Below are 16,782 nucleotides of genomic sequence, written 5' to 3'. Positions count from 1 at the left end.
GCGTCCAAGGATTATCCAGGCTAGGATATGGCACCTTGGGGAATGTAAAGGAAATAGAATTTCTGGTCATTAGCTACTTCCCTCCAGCAAGCCACCAGCCTCTCTGGGCCTCCACCTTTGCTGACTACTTCATCAGGAATTGTTAGACTCAAAGTCAAAATGATCTGTTATCTCAAGAAAGGGACTAGAAAAAGTTTAGTACTTTCTTAGTAGGCTCGTGCAGATAATTTCATGAACAACAGATCCAGCTCTGGGTCTTTCAGGAGAGAATCGTGAAAATGTAGAGAAGGGCAGCCATGGTCCTTCACAGAATGCACGAGTCCTACATCAGAGGAAATAATGTAGGCTTCGCCTGGGCTGGTCTTTCCCAGATTCTTATGTTCAGTTCCCTGTAATCAAATCAGCAAGACATTGAGCTGTCATGATCCTCTTGTCTACCCCTTCATGGAAGTGTCCAGCTTCCAATCCTGAGATACTACTGGGAGCACAAGAGACTCAAAAAGTCACCACCAGTGCCCAGTCATGATCAGCCTCCCCTTTTCTGTCTTGCTAAGTGACTCTTTGTGATCACTGCCATCCTCATGCCTCACTTCATCTGCCTCATGAGCTTTGTGGCCTATGGTCTTCATGGAACATGCTGTCTGGCTGGAGGAGTATGGCAGTCATTTGTGACACTGGCTGAATATCTATGGGTCTTCCCCATAGTAGGGTTACACTGCTCATCCTGATAGGCAGAGCCATGAGAATGGCTCTGGCCAATGAGTTCTGAGCAAATGCATCATGTCATATCCAAGCCAGAGTATGTATTTGCCAGAGCATTCCTTCTTCTGTGGTGTGAGCACCAGCAACATTCTAGAAGGTTGTCCAGGGTTTGTCAGCCTGAGTCCCTGAATGACAATGCTGACCAGAGACCAGTACCCCACCCATCCACAGACCATGTGGATGTTTAGTATGAGCACGAACTAGACCTTGCTTGTTTGAATCCAGGAGGATTCAGGAAAGTTGTCACTGCAGCACAGCTGAATCTACCCCAACAGAGGCAGAATGCATGGCAGTCAAAGCTGGGACAGGAACACAGTGAGAGCAACACGGGACTGTGGATCTGAATGCTGTGGAATTGGTGGCAAATGCTGGATGCAGCCAAAGAAAAGGAATTTACTGTAGGTGGTATGTTGTACATATTGGCCTTATTAAATAATCTATCGACACCTATAAGTCTGAGAATACTTCAAGGAGATTGAGGAGGATTTAAATTAGGTTGGTGGGAACTGGGGGAAGCACCCACCTTTTGAATTTCTCCCTGACACTGGGTACTGATTCCAACCTAAATCACACTTCTAACATTTCAATGATTAGGACCACATCAGCCTTCAGTCACAACCCTCCCCTTATCTCTATTGCCTCTCAACACAGAGCTTCAATCTTTTATTTATTTCTATCTTGACCCACACTTACCTCCAGTCTGGGAAAATATAGTGCCCTCCTCCTATCTAAATCCAATCTTTCTCCACTGGTTCCATACTGATAGCCTGTAAATGCTTTCAAATACCTCCCTATATGAAATAAAAATCATCTCTCAACCCTGAACTAACCCCTTTACTCTGCTCTAAATGAGTCATTAATATACTGATTCTATATTTCTTACCCCCTTAGAATCCACTAGGAGCTTCCTCCTCACAAAGTAAAATCCAAGATTTAAGGATTCGATGTTATAAAAAGCAACTCAAGGTATATTTAATCTGGACTTCCTATCTCATTGTGGCTGGTGATAGCCATCTCAGAACAATATATCTGGGAAATCAATATTCTATGAAATAGGGATTTCAAGGGGAAAGTTCACCTTGGCTGACTACATGTGAGTAATTAGGTAAGCAATAGTGACAATGGACCTGATTTACTATGAAATACCCGTGCCATTATGGTAAAATTATTCAACTCATTAAATAATCTGCCTGCCAAGAGTGCCTGCACGTGCAAGAGTGCAGGAACTCCAAATGACAGTGGGAGCCAGAGGCCCAGGATGGAAGTCCGGAGACCTTGGGGCCCTTCCCAGATATCACTGACCAGCTGTGTAGTCCCCAAGCTACTATACTTCCAGCCCACCCATACCCCCTTTTTTAGTACTGGGGATTGAATCCAGGGTCTTCATACTGAATTGCATCCCCAGGCCTTTTTGTTTTGAGACAAGTTTTCACTAAATCACTGAGTTGCCCAGGCTGGGCTCAAACTTACAATCTCCCCTGCCTCAGCTTCCTAAAGTGCTTGAAGTATAGGCGTGCACTACCCTCCTTACTTACTTACTTACTTATTTATTTATTTATTTATTTATTTATTTATTTAGCCAGGGTGTTCTCCAGAAGTGGTTCAGACTGGCCTCAAACTTGTCGTCTTCCTACCTCAGCCTCTAGAGTAGCTGGGATCACAGGTGTGTGCCTGGCCATCAACCATTTGTTTACCATCTCTGCTGTTTTGTGTGTGTGTGTGTGTGTGTGTGTGTGTGTGTGTGAGAGAGAGAGAGAGAGAGAGAGAGAGAGAGAGAGAGAGAGAGAGAGAGAGAGATCTTTGTTTTTATTTTTGTTTTGTTTGAGACAGAGTGTTGCTAAGTTGCCCAGGCCGGTCTCCAACTCCTGACATCAAATGAACCTCCTACCTCAGCCTCCCTAGTAGTACCCAGCTCTAATCTTAATCAACAGAGTCTGGCAATGGCTCGTAAGACTGAAAAATTCTTTGATTCTTTCTCATTACTCTTTTCCATACCGAATTTCAGAATTGTCAAAAATGAAGAAAAAATTAGAACTGTATCAATTTGTTCCAGACAAACAGAAAAATGTATCTTTCATTCTGTAGCAAATATTTATCATTGAGGGGGACCATCTGGTAAAGGGCTGGTATGGTAGTTAGGGTCCCCTACCAGAAGGGTACATAGGAAACAACACAGCCCTCTGTCTTCATCCCAGCTCCATCCCTTACGAGATGCATTACTTATCTACTTTGGCTCTAAAATTTCATGACATCTAACATGTTCTTGAAGACCATGGTTGCAATATCCTCAACTCACCTTGAAAAGAATCTATTGGATTATATGTAACCCAAGGGGTAGATCTTAAAACAGTCTAACTCCATCTGTGCTACATGTGCCTCAATACTAGTGTCTGAGAGTAACACAGGAGTAGGCATTTTAGAGAAAGCATAACTATTAGGTATGGGATCCATGGGCACACAGAATATGATTAACTTGGAAACATAAATTTCTTAAAAACCATAGCCACCACTTACACTTGGAAAGTATTTTGGAGTTCTCAAGCAGTGTGACTTCCATTGTGTTATCTGATATGAAATACTCTTGTTCTTGGTTCTTCTAGCTGGGGCCAGTTGTCTTTGGCAGTACAATCCATGGTGGCAGGCTGGGCCTGCACCAGCACCTGCTCCTGGAGTGTCATTTAAGACTTGGTGACTTCACAGTCACCAAGACTGTGAACCAGGGGCAGGAATCGTGGGGAACCTGAAGTTGTAATACTGTTTCCTTGTTTCTATATTAAACAAGCACAGATGAACTGTGGAGTTTATTGTGACTCCCTCCATGAGAACAGAGACAAAATGAGATGAGGGCCTTTTTGTTATTGCGTGTTGAGTCCCCAGTGCTTAGAGTGGTGGCATGCACATGGCAGGTACTCATTAAAATTGTGATGAAGATGAGCAGATGAATGAAAGAATGAATGAATGCACAATGTATATCAAGTGTAAGCTAAAAATGGAGACTTTGGAAAAATAATATGTCATCAAAAGTGTCTCACTTTAGCAAGATCACATTCTTCTGTGCCACTGAGGCACTTCCTGAAGACTCTTCCTCTATAGAGGAGAAAATGGAGCATTAGATGACTAAATCACATACTCAAGGATACAAAGGAAGGCCAGACAGGACACATGTCAATGTGAAAAATATTTAATAAGTTCTCTGTGCTGGGTATTGGGTTGTTTGCACTTTTAAAAACAGTAGAGTAACAAGAGATGCTTGCCCCAGATGCCTTTCTTCTGCAACCCCACTCTTTTCCCTGGAAAGCTGTCCATACCCAGGCTGGCCTGAGATTCTTCCCTCCAGGCACAATGTCCTAAAACCCTCCAGTTTACCTTTCAGGTCTTTGACAACAAGCCTGCTGTCTTTTTGTAAATCCAAAGATTTAGTAGTAACGGCTTTGGGGCTGCATAGTAGAATATGAAAAATAAATATGTAATGGCTATAAAATTCTAAGAAATCAGGAAAAGTTTTTATAGTTATGGTCCTGATTTGCAGTTTCAGTCTCCTTGCTTGGCATCATGTAGAAGTCTTCAGATGCTGCACCCAGAGTCCTTTCATTGCTCAACTCAGGGGCCCCACACCTTATGTTTTCTTTCTCAGTGTCCATATTTTTAATATGCCAACCAAGATCATGCAAGATCACTTCTTATTCTGCCAAGACCATGGCAACCTGCTCCATTATTTGAATAGCCACTAGAAATTAAAAACAGCTCATATCTGAAACAACAGAATCATTTCTTCATTGGGTAGAACAGAGGCAAGTTGTTGGGACAGCTGGACTTTATCTGATACCCACAATGGTATCTGGTGAATCCTCAAGGGAAGTGGATCACAGTGTAGTTACCTATGAAAATCTCCTCATGTTGGGAAGCTTTTAAAACATCAACATTTACATACCCCTCTGCAGGCTAATTTATTCAAATCTTTGGGGTAGAATCCAGACACAGAATATTTTAAAGCTCCAGTGATTCTAATATGTAGCCATGACTGAGAACCATGCCATGATGAACTTGCTTTCTTCCCTCTCGGGCATCTGAAATGTTGTGTTTAGAGTAGACTTTAACACTTTTAGGAGTTAATTAACACCTACACATTTAGTCCAGCTCCACTGAGCCAACCAAATAATTTCCAAGATCAATTTCAAGGGTTCAGATTTCACTCTTTCTTCTTTCTGAGAGCATGTGATGAGATGCCCCCACTGATTCTGGAGAGATTGAAAACATGACTAGCAATATTTTATACTAGTTTCCTCTCATGGAGTTTCCAGATTATCTTGCTACCATCGAGACTCTCAAGATTTGGTCCTTAGGTTCCCAACCCACACCCTGGTACTTGTATTCACTGTCTCCACTTTGTGGCCCCATCATATATATATATATATATATATATATATATATATATATATATATATATATATATTGATACCAGAGATTGAACTCAGGACCTTGCACTTACGAGGCAGGTGTGGTACCACTGAGCTTAACCCCCAGCCCCTGAACCCCCATTTTAGTTCATTCTTAACCCTCCCATTCACCTACCCAGACTGACCAGATGGAACGGATTGAGCCTGCTATTCATCTCTTCATAGCTTATTTTTAGGTTTCCATTTAAAACCTGTCTTTGATATGCCACCCCCTCTAACCACTCCAGTCCTCAGAAACTGTTTCCTCTTCTAAGTTTATTATTTATCAAATGTACCACTTACTTGGACACTTCAAATGTACTGTGAGGGCAAGTGTGTATGCTTTCCCTCCTGGGTTCTAAACTACATATGGTAGAAACCAAGATGTTTTGATTGTGCAATCCCATATAAAATAATAGGAACCTGAGCTCCTTTGATTCTAAATGGTTAAAAAAAATTTTAATGGTGTGTATTCAATTAAGTATTTGATCTTGAGAACAACATTGTGAAGTATCACTGTTATTGTCACTATTTGATCCATGAAAAGAAAAAAAACTAAAAGAATAATCAATCCATCTTTTTTCACAAAGACAGAAAAATTACCATGAGGAAACTAAGATTCAGAGTGAGTCACACAACATTTTAATAATAAAGCCAAAGCCAAAAGTCTGGATCTACAATGCCAGCTCAGAATTCTTTCTACTAATAGGTTCTCAAACTTCAACATGCATCAGAATCACCTGGAGAGCTTGTTCAACTAGTGTTCCAAGCTGGGTCCTGATAACTGCATTTCTAACAAGTGTCCAGGGGATGTTGATGGTGCTGGCCTGGGGACCATGCTTTTGAGATTCATCACTCTTGTACAAGCTACTTCCTAACAGAAGAGAAATAGGAACAAGGATCCCAGGCCCACTAGAAAAGATGTTAGAAAAGCAAACCAAATGTCATATGGAAATAATAAATAGTTGATCCTATTTGTTTCAACAAATGCTTGTCTATAAGAGTAACTTGTTATGAATTACAAATAAAATATTAAAGTTATAATAGATAAATCATTCTTAGTAAGAATTCAGGCCAAAATATCATTATGTTCAAAGAAGTTGAAATAAATCCAGGCATGATAGATGCAAAATAGACTAGAAATAATTCAATGGAATAATAAAAAATGAAAGCCAGACCACCCACGCTTTTTGAAAATCCCCTTAACACAGGAGAGGGATTGGCAACAAAACAATCAATCCCCCAACAATCTAACAATCTGCCTATCACTTAATCAATGGGTATTTGCTAAGTGTCAACTTTATGCCATTAAACTCTGCTGACCAATGAGTGGAATATGGAAGTGGACCACAGAGAGTTCCTGCCTCATGATATATCATCTAGTTTTAGAGACAAAATCCACAACTAGAGAAATTTGGAGAGCAATGTTGAAAAATTGGTAAAATTTAAGAGTAATGATGTTTTATGAAGTTGAAATTGGAAAAATAAAACAATTGAAGTAGGAAAGAATACGTCTTCATGGCTGTAGCTCAGGGCTTGGTACATGCCAGAGTATCAATATTAGTTATTAAATAAATTAAATAATGAATAAACAAAGTATGTCTAAGCAGCTTAATTTGGACTAGATCTTTAAATATTGGTAATGAAAAAAAGAAAAATAAATAAATAAATAGATACTGGTAATGTTTGGATGAGTAGAGAAGAGAGAAATAGTACTCAAGACAAAATAAGTGCCATGATAGGATCGAGAGGAAGAAAACTGTTTACCCACAAGAACATATGTACATATGTGTGAGCACATGTATTTGCCATGTGTATGCATCCATGTATGTGCAAGTGAATACTGAAGTGGGAGCTTAGCATGGACAAGCAATAATGGGGATTTCACTACCACATAGAAAGTTCATGAAGGAGAAAAGGAGAGTGGTGAGAGGTAGATTAAGAACAGTAGATTGGTTCCAGAACGTTCCACAGGTCTTTAGGGCTCTTCCCCATAGGGCAGCCATTGCTGGTTCTTGGCCTGAGGAGGCTGGGGAGGAAAGCTAAAGTTGAAAACAATACCATGCCACAAATGCCATCCCATCCTCAAGGGAGAGGGCTGGAGGAAGACTGAACTCCCCGCAGATGACACAACAGATCAACAACACACTCTGTTTCTGCCCTTTGCACAGACCCTCTCCTAACAAACTCAGGCCCAGGGTGTAAGTACCTATGAAGGTTCACACGTGCCATATAGCTAAATATGCAGGAGTTATAAATCAAGTCTACAAATGTCAAATACAATAAGCTCCTTTGTCTTTACTAACAAATGCACATTTACATCAGCCTGGAAATCCAAGTATGAATTTCAAATTCTCAAAATGCTCAGCTCTCTGAAGCAAAATTGGGGGGCTCTGGCCTATACCTCTCCCTTGTCTCATTGTTGGCTCCACCCCACATTTTAAGAGCCTTATACATACACACACATGTGAATATCCCAGACCATGTGTCCAAGCTCTTCCACAGCCACCTGTAAATAACTATCACTTGGCCAATCTTCAAGTCTTGCGATGTGCATATCACTTGTGTGGCCTGCCCTGAGAAGGTTGCATCAAGTAGGAGACCCATACAGGCCTTGAATTCTGAGGTCATTTATTATTGATCTTGGGTGTCCTTGGTAAGGTCAAGTAGAAGACTATAGGCTCTTCATGAGCCCAAGTTCTTAGTCCGTGAGTTTCTTGCCCATGAGAACCTGGATCAGGTGTTTCCCTTGCCTGGGACTGAGGATGATTGAGCCCCTGAGCCACAGTGAGTCTGATTCTACTCTTATAATCCAGTGGCAGCCAGCCCTCTCCCTCCACACCCCTGCCATTCTCTCCATGTTAAAAGTTCCTCCCTTCTAGCTGGTGATGGAAGGTTAACTAAATTAAAATGCCAACCCAGGCTCTCAGATGCCCCTGTTGATGGAGAGCTCTGTCTATGGGGAACTCAGTCAAACCCAGAGTCCTACAGCGGGTCACCTGCAAAGACTGCATCCACCCTTCACAGGCTCACTCCCTACTCCGCCTGGAGATGGAGGGCCTAAAGAAGCTCATCTCATCGCTTCCTTTTTAATCTCCACGTGAGCACTTGTGCCTTCTTTCAAGTGCACCAAAGTAATTTTAAAGAACACCTCATTTTGCTTTCATTTTGCTCTGGACTGGCCTTCCCATAAATCAGGGCTGAAGGAGAACTTGAGAGAACTGAGCTAATCAAGACTTCAGTCTCAAGAAATGTTTAAATATAAATCAAAAGAGTAGAAGTCTCTCCAGATCCTCAATTTTCTTTGAAAGCTTAGTTTGTCTTGTTTTCTTTTTTCCCCTCCCCAACTTTTTTTTTTTTCTGATTGGCCATACTGAGCTCTGAATTTCATCCTGGTGCCCTTAGAAATATTTCTAAATAGTTTTAGATGTTTTCTTTTAGGCATTGTACCAAGCCATACAAAAGGGATATTACTGGTGCCCTGGGTGGGAGGTTGGGGCAGTCTACACCTCTCTGGAGCTGGAGGGATTTCAAATTTCAGGCATAAGCAGTGATTTAGCAGTGAAAAAATAGAAGTTAAATCAGCAGAACTCTCACTTTGATCATCTCTCCTGTTTCAGATACTTACTGCTATATAACAAACTATCCAAACCCAGTGTTGAGAAAACAACCTTAGTGCTTTTATTATGATTATCTCTCCTGGCTCTGGGGGTTAACTGGCAAGAGCAGGGATCTTCCCGAAGGTTCCCTCAAACTGAGTTGAGAAGGCTGTCGCTGCTGAGGCTTCCTGATCAACTCCCTCCTCTTTTTGGTCTATGTGATCCCTCCAGAAGGACAAACTTTTTACATGGTGTTTTAAAACATGGCATTTCATTATTCAGGGATGGCCTGTTGACTTTCAATGAACCAGGAAAAAATTGCCATTGGACAGATTGCTATATTCACAGAATTCAAGCAAAAGGGACATCTCCACATTGTAGGAAGCCAAATGGAGAAGTCGAAGCACCAGGGCTGGGTAGGAGGGGATTTGGATGTGAACAGGAGCCTTTATTGTATTTATCTGGAAAGACAAAGTACACAGGTTTAGTACTGGCTAGTCCGAATAATCCCAGTGGGCTCAGGCATAGAGGCTGTCCTTGGTTGGCTGGTACAAGGCTTTTGGGTAATCCAGACAGGAGGTAGTTGGGGGGATGAACTCTGGCCTAGTTGGTTTGTATGAAAAAGGCACACTCCCAGGGAGTTGTTTGCTACCTCTAGGAATTAGTTAACCTTGGGAGGGACAGCTCCTTTGGGGCCAGCAGGGTCTCACATATTGAAGCATCAAATACAGAAAATAAAATATATGGCCAATACACACGGTGAATCAGCACTCCAAAATCTTCTCTCAATCTACAGAGAACTAAGTAAGAATCTTTACTGTCTTATGAGCTAGCATCAAAGTCACTCAGTATGGGGGGGGGCTCCCCCAGCGGGGGACGGAGGGTGATGGGAGCCACCCGGTCCTGCCCTCAGGTCCCCAGCGTGTCCTCCTTGGCCCCCGCTGCGGAGGAAGAGGGAACCCCCGCCCAGTCCGCACCGGAGAAGGAGCTCGAAATGCCGGACCCTCGCGAGGAGAGTGAAGAGGAGGAGGAGGAGGACGAGGACGACGACGAAGACGAGGACGGACGAGGAGGAAGAAAAAGAAAAGAGTCTCTCGGGGGCCGGGGGTTTAGCTCAGTGGTTTCGCGGCCTGCTGTGCAAACGCAAGGACCCGTGTTCCATCCCCGGTACCCCCAAAAAAAAGCTATTTAAAGAGTCTCATCGTGGAAGGCAAGAGGGAAAAGAAAGTAGAGAGGCTGACAATGCAAGTGTCTTCTTTACAAAGAGAACCATTTACGATTGCACAAGGAAAGGGACAGAAACTTTGTGAAATTGAAAGGATACATTTCTGAGTAAGAAAAAAACAGATGAACTAAAAAATTTACACAAACTGCTTTACAACAGACCAGGCACAGTGTCCTCTTCCAAGAAGAATGTGGGTCAGTTCAGTGGCTTTCCATTTGAAAAAAGGAGTATTCAATATAAAAAGAAGGAAGAAATGTTGAAAAAGTTTAGAAATGCTATGTTAAAGAGCATATGTGAAATTCTTCATTTGGAGAGGTCCGGTGTAAATAGTGAACTGGTGAAGAGGATCTTGAATTTTTTAATGCATCCAAAACCTTCAGGCAAACCATTGCCAAAATCTGAAAAAACTAGCAAAGGCAGTAAAAAGGAACAGAACAGTTCTGGAATGGCAAGGAAGGCAAAGCAAACTAAATGTCTTGAAATTCTGTCAGATGAATCTAGTAGCGATGAAGATGCAAAGAAAAACAAGGAAGAGTCTTCAGGTGATGAAGACAAAGAAAGTGAAGAGGAGCAGCCACCAAAAAAGACATCTAAAAAAGAAAAAACTAAACAGAAAGCTACTTCTAAAAGTAAAAAGTCTGCAACAAGTGCTAATGTTAAGAAGGCAGATAGCAGCACCACGAAGAAGAATCAGAACAGTTCCAAAAAAGAAAGTGAACCTGAGGATAGTTCAGATGATGAACCTTTAATTAAAAAATTGAAGAAACCACCTACAGATGAAGAGTTAAAGGAAACAGTAAAGAAATTACTGGCCAATGCTAATTTGGAGGAAGTCACAATGAAGCAGATTTGCAAAGAGGTATATGAAAATTATCCTACTTATGATTTAACTGAGAGAAAAGATTTCATAAAAACAACTGTAAAAGAGCTGATTTCTTGAGATAGAAGACAAAGATGACTTGTTCCCATAGTTTGGAAGATCTGATTTATGCATTATACCAGCAAAGAGAATGTATCTCCTTTTCTAAATCCTTGTGTTGGTAGAACTTATTGCTGACCTTTTTATCTTGGGTGTTAATGTAAATTTGAGTTTGTCATTTTAAATTGCATTTTTGTGCTGTTTTTAGTTTTAAATCTTGCATGGCAGTAATTGTTACTTGCTTTTAGTTGTATTTTGTACATTTTGAATTTCTTTATATAAGGTTATAGATTCCTGAACTGTGGGTTTTAGTGCACTTAATAGTAGCTTGCTTAAGACATACTTTTAATCAAGTAGGACAAAAAGTATTATAAGTGGCATTTATACATGCAGAGACTATTGCAGTATTTAGTATATGAAATATTTTGAATGCACATCTCTTCTGCCAGTGAACTCAGTGGTCCATCATGTTAAATTACACAGGTTGTCTGGATGACTAAATCAGAACTTTCTTCTGCATGTGCATATATGCCAAATTGTCAGCGTGACAGAAGTGACAGATATTATTTTTGTATTTTTAAAAAAACAATTTGTTGTATATAAAGTTTTTTATTTCTTCTGTGCAGATCAATTTTCAAACTCAGGTAGGTAGGTACCTTACACTCATTAGCTATGAAGCGTCAGTGTTAGCCAGGCAGTGTGAATGGAGCAGTGGAAGTCAGAATTCAGTGATGAGAACACTGCAGGGACTGTCTAGCTCTGCTTTGCCCTGAAAGCGTCATCAGTTTAGTTTTAGTGTTAATTCTGCAAAAGCACAATGTTTCATATTAAGCACAGACCAAAATCAACACATCAAAGCTTCAAAAACTTTGGGACAGGGTTAAGATTAAGTACAAGTACATTTGCCCTACATTAAATGACTGATTTTTTTAATTATCTATTTTGACCATATAAAATGCTGATATTTACAGGAAACCCGGCAGCCTTCATAATTAGGATAAAAGTACTAGGTGTAATGCCAGAAGAGAATATGTAGGCAGTAGCAGGTATCTCTGACAAAGCATTTCTCAAAAGTGATAGTGTACTTATTTTTAGCTTTGAGGAAATATTAATGTGTTTGAGTTATACATTTCGGCCAATCAGGATTCTAGGTGATCAATATATGGACCACTTCTGAATTTCAAAGACAGACCTGTGTCTTTTAAATTGACTGTCTTAATTAGTTTACTAAATAACCTTTCTCTGAATTTTAAAATGAAACGTGCTGCTTATGACAAAATGAGGTATTTGAGGTACCAATTGAGTATTAAAATCTTTGCATCATAGAACAGAAATAGATAAGAATGATAGGTGTTGATACCATATTTTCACAGGTTTGACCTGTTCCTTCACAAAGTTAGGACCTTAGGGAAAGGTACACTTAATACAAATGAATGGGATAAGCAACTGAGATCTAAAATTTGGCCTTTGATTTTAAATATTTAACTTGTTCCTATAAACTTTGTCAATAAAAAAATCATTGGAGTTTTAAGTCAAAAAAAAAAAAAGTCACTCAGTATCACTTCTGCTATTCTCTATTTGTAATCAGCAAGTCTCACTAAGGCCAACCCATAAAGAAGAGGAAGAAATTCAGATTCCCACTTGTTGGAGGAAGGCGTATCAAAGAATTTGTGAATGTTTTAAAACCCGCATGCCTCACATAATAGCATCTCTCAAAGGCTCACTAGTGATTAATGGGCTCCTTTCCTCATCTTTTGCAACTCAGAAGCCTTAAATTCAAAAGCTGCTAAACACAATTACCCATCTGTTAGCACCAGCGCATTTCCCAGACAAAGATGCTAGAGCAGGTAATAAGAGTCAGAACTACATTCAGGACCCTCCTAAAGTGGCAGAAATCCAGAGTGAAAAAATAAGGAACTACTGCTGTGAGTTACAGGAATATGCCCACAGCGAAGTTCAACATCAGTAAATGTACACAGGCCAAACTCCCAGGAGATGTCGAACACCATGAATGGCATAAAGAAAGGGGGTAGAGCCTCTGCCTTCCAGGAATATGCACTCAGTGGAGGAGAAAAGCCATGAAATACTTAATGAAAGACTCAGCCCTTAGAGAAATGAAACCCTAGTCTTTTGGGAGTCACCAGGGAAAGAGGTGGATCTTAAAGGATGTGGAAGGAGCTGGCATTCACTTCCGTGGTTCACTCATTCCACCCAAAGGGTGAAAGTCTCTCTAGCGTGTGGACCAAGCCTCCTGATTGGTCTCTCAAACAGACAAGCAAAACGTTCCTCCCTTCCCCTACTTAGAAAGCTCTTCCCTTTCTCCTGTACTCATTCAAAACCTGTTCTGCTTTGAGGTCCAGCTTTCTCCATGATTCCTTTTTTCACACACACACACACACACACACACACACACACTCTCACATACACACTTTACAGATGAGAAAACTAAGGCATGGAGAGACAATGTAACTTGTTCAAGGTTATGAAACTAGTAAGGGGCAAAGTTAAGATCCAGACTGAGAGCAGCTCTATCTCAGACAAAGGTCTACTATCTAGAATATATAAAGAATTGAAAAAAATCAGGCCCCACAAATTCAAAGACCCAATTCAAAAATGGGCATCCGAAATGAACAGACATTTCTCAGATAAAGAAGTAAAAACAGCAAATTAATATATAAAAAAAATGTTCAACATCACTGGTCATTCGAGAGATGCAGATGAAAACAACACTGGGATTCCACCTCACTCCAGAAAGAATGGCTGCTATGAAGAAATTAACCAATAACAAATGCTGGTGGGGGTGTGGAGAGAAAGGAACCCTTCTCCATTGTTGGTGGGAGTGCAGACTGGTGCAACCACTGTGGAAATCAGTATGGAGATACCTCAAAGAATTAGGACTACAGGTCTCATTTGACCCAGCTATTCCCCTGCTGGGTATCTTCCCCAAAGAATTAAAAGAATCATACCACAGTGATACGTGTGTATCCATGTTCATAGCAGCACAATTTGTAATAGCCAAACTTGGAAGCAGCCCAATTGCCCATCAACTGGAGACTGGATAAAAAAGATGTGGTTTTTTAATAAAATGGAGTACTACTCAGCCATAAAGAATGAGAAACTAGAGACATTTATAGCTAAATGGATGCATATTGAGGCCATCCTCTTAAGTGAAATAAATAGGACACACGTGTGTAAATACCGAATAGTTTCTCTAGTGTGAGAACTGAAAGTGTAAATAAGGATGAAAATGATTAAAACGAATAATTGATAATTTGAAATAGGAAAAGGTCCAAAGGGGTAGAGGTGGCAGGAGAGGAAGGGGAAAGGGAAGAAGGGAAAGGAAAAATTATGAGAAGAGAGAAAAAAATGGAAACGAAGTATGTAAATAGGGAAGGGTGGGGGGGGTGAAGGGCGCACAGGTAATGGGGAAAAAAAGAAGAACCCAGATACATCATGTACAGGTACAAGCACCCAATGGTAAATGTAAACATATTGTATACCTAAAATGTACCAATTAATACATAAATAAAAAAAAGATTCAGACTGAGCACTCAGGGAAGGTTGAACTCCCACACACACTAATTCTGTGACACCCCTACACAATCAAGAGGGACACAGCAGGGAGAACTGAGAGCAGAAAATCAGTCTGTGATCAGGCGATGGGGACAAGGAACCACCAGGGATAACACAGACACAGATGTCTAAGAGTGCAGTGTTGGGAGCTGAGGAAGCAGAGGCAGAGAGCAAAGGCTTCCTTCAAACATGGTGGCAGAAGAGTGAGGAAGATAAGACTGTGATTGAAGGAGGACAGTGGGCAAAGCACCAACTTTTAGGATGTGAGAAACAAACACAGTTGCAGGCAAGAGAAAATGCTAGAGGAAGATTGAAGACAGAAAAAGGGATAACAAGGAAAGCCAGCCCAGGAAGCAGTTGACCTCCACCTGGTCAGAGGCACTATCTTCCTTTGACGTGGCAGAGAGGCAGAGAGGCCAGAGCCTTCAAGGAGAGAAGAGAACCTGCCCTCATCGCCTTCAGCCTGTAAAGTCACCCTCCTGTCTGCAGCTCTTGTCTGGGTTCCTGCAGGGGTCTTTGCACCCACAGCCCCTGGCCTGTAGAGCAGTTCTACTTCTCAGAAATTGCTATCCTACCTAAGACCTACCTGTTGCTTTCCTGCCTCCTTCTGCATGGCTACTCCTCCTTCTATCCTCCGGCTCAAGGTGGATTGGGTCAACTCTTCTGCCACCTGTCAGCCCCGAAAGTGTTTGAAATCAGCTATTATCATGTCGGCCCACTGCCCCACACCTTTCCTTTTTATTTTTTAACTAAACATGCTCAGTTCCAAATAGACCATGTTCAGTATCTCCTGCTTCTGTGTGCACTAGAGAAACAGCTTATGCAGAACACTTCTGGAGCAATTTTCCTGACAATCTATCAGCAAGTGCTCACTGAGGGGTATAGAGTGCAAGATACATCACAGCCACCTCAATCCCACCCACTCCTTGGTCATTTGTGAAGCCCTTCAACCCCTATCATCTGTTGTTCATTTTGAGCCTCAGAAATAATCTTTGTGAAGGAGGATGGCAATCATATTCCTATCTAACAGATAAGCAGGGGCTGCCAAAAGGTGGAGTCGCATGGTTAGCCACATGGTCCATTCACAGCAGGGCAGCCAGTTTGTCCTGCTCCTCTACATACAGGGTCCCTGCTATCCTGGAATTATCTCTTAGACAAGAAGATATTGGCAGAAGAAACCGAGAGGGGCCCCACTGCACACACTTGTAGATGTGCACAGGATCTGCAGCCCAGGGACTAGGAGGACATTTATTTCCCTATTGTGAGAGTCCTGAAGGAACCGAGCAGAAAGAAAGGACACTGGAGCTATTTCTTGGTCTGTGGCAGAGACAGGTGATCAAATCATCCAGGTGGAGAAGAGAATTCTTGGTGGGCTGGAGGAGAGATGCAGAAGCATGCAACTTAGAAAATAAAAACTTGAGGCCAGCTAGGAAGAGTCACACACCAGGGCCAAGAGGGTGTGCAGCCTCTGTTTACCTCAAGAAGCCACAAAGGGTTGTAAGGGAACAAAAAAAGAGCATGAAAAAAGCTGTCATTTAGAAGGACCTTTCTGACAGAGGTAGGGGTGTCCTGAGGAGCGAGGCACAGGTGAAGAGAGACAAGTCAAAAAAAAAATAAGCAAGACACCATCCTGATGAGGTCACCTGGACTCCTGGCCTGCTGGAGCCTTCACAGCACCAAGAATCCCCCAGGCTCGAGGAGGCCGTAAGCCAAGAAGGCTCACCAGGACACTGGCCAGGTAGCACAGCCTCCCTCCCCAGCACCTAAGTGCCTAGTGGCCAATCTCATAAGGGAGTGAGACAGCCCCTGATGAGCTAGGAAGGAAATGATACTGGGCTGAGATGCTAGAACACACGCAGGCGTGAGAAATTTTGCATTTTGAGTCTTATCAGAGCAGAGTCATAAAGTGCAGGGACAACAATGCTTTTGTTTTTTTCTTTTTCTGGTATAAGCTACTTACAACTTATAATAGTGACTAAAGTCATCCTGGTTTTAAAAGTGTATTTATCCATTTGTTTTATGAAAAATAGAAAATATCCCAGTCATAAGCTTACAACTTAAGGAACATAAAATAATCAACAAACAGAATGAATATCAAAGCACACAGAATGTAGTCCAACTTGGTCATTTGAGAGACAAGGACACTGAAGTCCAGAGGGAGGATGATGTCCCCAGGCCACATGGCAAGCCATCTGACCACGTGCTCATCCCACCAGCCATGCCGTGATGTCACTGTCTGTGCCTTACTTCCCCAACCTCCCATCCTGA

General features: G+C 41.6%; 1 protein-coding gene and 1 pseudogene across 4 annotated transcripts in view; both read left to right on the top strand.

Moving 5' to 3' along the window:
- Slc14a2 (solute carrier family 14 member 2) overlaps window positions 1-16,782 on the top strand; it is a 431,234-nt gene that overhangs the window by 330,512 nt on the left and 83,940 nt on the right. The gene's annotated exons all lie outside the window — the stretch shown is intronic.
- LOC101721878 (protein DEK-like) lies at window positions 7,694-15,462 on the top strand (annotated as a pseudogene).

Source organism: Heterocephalus glaber, unplaced genomic scaffold, assembly GCF_053883595.1.
Source record: "Heterocephalus glaber isolate CG9 unplaced genomic scaffold, H.glaber_assembly_v1.0 deba00000331, whole genome shotgun sequence".
Lineage (NCBI taxonomy): Eukaryota > Metazoa > Chordata > Mammalia > Rodentia > Bathyergidae > Heterocephalus > Heterocephalus glaber.
Note: the sequence above shows the minus strand (reverse complement) of the source record. Positions and strands in the feature narration are given on the sequence as shown.